General features: G+C 46.5%; 1 non-coding gene across 1 annotated transcript; it reads left to right on the top strand.

The window, feature by feature from the left end:
- The first annotated feature begins 1,175 nt into the window (after nt 1–1,175).
- Nucleotides 1,176–1,258, top strand: TRNAL-UAA. The gene has a single exon. It is a non-coding gene; the product is annotated as a tRNA-Leu (tRNA).
- The last annotated feature ends 914 nt before the right edge of the window (nt 1,259–2,172 follow it).

The following is a 2,172-nucleotide window of genomic DNA, read 5'->3' as shown; positions in this document are numbered from 1 at the left end:
TGTACAATGATAATCTGGGCAGCAGAGTGAAGTATAGACTGAAGTGGGGAGAGACAGGAGGATAGGAGATCAGAAAGGAGGCTGATGCAGTAATCCAGGCGGGATAGGATGAGAGACTGAACCAACAAGGTAGCGGTTTGGATGGAGAGGAAAGAGCGGATCTTGGCGATGTTGCGGAGGTGAGACCGGCAGGTTTTGGTGACGGATTGGATGTGTGGGGTGAATGAGAGAGTGGAGTCAAGGATGACACCAAGGTTGTGTGAGACGGGAAGGATGGTAGTGCCGTCCACAGTGACGGGTAAGTCAGGGAGAGGACAGAGTTTGGGAGGGAAGATAAGGAGCTCAGTCTTGGACATGTTGAGTTTTAGATGGCGGGCAGACGTCCAGGTGGAGATGTCCTGAAGGCAGGAGAGATACGAGCCTGGAGGGAGGGAGAGAGAACAAGGGAGGAGATGTAGATTTGGGTGTCATCAGCGTAGAGGTGATAGTTGAAGCCGTGGGAGAGAATGAGTTCACCAAGGGAGTGAGTGTAGATAGAGAACAGAAGGGGACCAAGAACTGACCCTTGAGGAACCCCTACAATAAGGGGACAGGAGGGGGAGGAGGAGCCCATGAAGGAGACTGAGAATGAACGGACACAGAAATAAGAGGAGAACCAGGAGAGGACGGAGTCTGTGAAGCCAAGGTTGGATAGTGTGTTGAGGAGAAGAGGGTGAACCACAGTGTCGAAGGCAGCTGAGAGGCTGAGGTATTTATTTATTTGTTCTATTTGCACATATTTATTCTCTTTATTTTATTTTGTTAATTTGTTTTGTTGTCTGTCTCCCGCTTCTAGACTGTGAGCCCGCTGTTGGGTAGGGACCGTCTCTATATGTTGCCAACCTGTACTTCCCAAGCACGTAGTACAGCGCTCTGCACACAGTAAGCACTCAAAAAATACGATTGAATGAATGAGGAGGGTTGGAGTAGGAGCCATTCACCACCACCGTCATCATCACAATGGTATTTATTGAGGGTTTACTATGTGCTGAGCACTGCACTGAGCGTTTGGGAAAGTACAATACAACAGAGTTGGTAGATACGTTCTCTGCCCACAACAAATCTATGATCCTCACGTATTATGACGAGGCACCTAATCCGGAGTCATGATGAGAAGATAAAAACTCAAGCTTATCACCAGAATGGCCGAGTGGTTAAGGCGTTGGACTTAAGATCCAATGGACGTGTGTCCGCGTGGGTTCGAACCCCACTTCTGGTAAGGATTTTTCTTTATCCTTTCACATTTAACAAAAGGTGGTGGCACTGCTGTTTGAGTTCAGGAAGAGTTCTGTTCCCAGAATGGCCAAAATCGGGAGAAGGAAGGTAAATTGGTGTGTATTTTTTCAATCCTTCCTTCAGGTACTCATATCATACTCTTGGCCCTGAGGACTGTACTTTGGCTGGGTTGTGGTTCGTGAGCCTTTTTTTTGTAGAAAGGCCTGTGTCACCAGCTCCCTTAGAGATACAAGAAACAAACAAACAAAAATAGGATGGTAGAAACCTTCCAGAATCAGGAACACAGCACCCTGGAAAACGGGTCAGGATACATAGGATAATAATAATAATAATAATTGTTGTACTTGTTAAGCACTTACTATGTGTCAAGCGCTGTTTTAAACGTTGGGGTAGATAAAAGTTAATCAGGTCCGACACAGTCCTTGACTCAGGTGGGGATTGTTAATGGTGAGCATATAGCTTTAAGTCTATTTGTTCTGACGACTTTGACACCTGTCTACATAATAATAATGATGCTATTTGTTAAGCGCTCACTATGTGCAAAGCACTGTTCTAAGCGCTGGGGGGATACAAGGTGATCAGGTTATCCCACGTGGGGCTCACAGTCTTAATCCCCATTTTACAGAGGAGGGAACTGAGGCACAGAGAGTAATAATAACGATAGCATTTATAAAGCGCTTACTATGTGCAAACACTGTTCTAAGCACTGGGGGGATACAAGGTGATCAGGTTGTCCCTCGTGGGGCTCACAGTCTTAATCCCCATTTTACAGATGAGATTAAGAGATGTACGCAGAAAGGGGTGCCCCCCTCTGCCCCTGCTCTGACCCCATAGCTCTCTAGATTGTGAGCTCGCTGTAGACAGGGAATGTGTTTGTTGTACTGTACTCTCCCAAGT

This window comes from Tachyglossus aculeatus, chromosome 22, assembly GCF_015852505.1.
Source record: "Tachyglossus aculeatus isolate mTacAcu1 chromosome 22, mTacAcu1.pri, whole genome shotgun sequence".
Taxonomy (NCBI): domain Eukaryota; kingdom Metazoa; phylum Chordata; class Mammalia; order Monotremata; family Tachyglossidae; genus Tachyglossus; species Tachyglossus aculeatus.
Note: the sequence above shows the minus strand (reverse complement) of the source record. Positions and strands in the feature narration are given on the sequence as shown.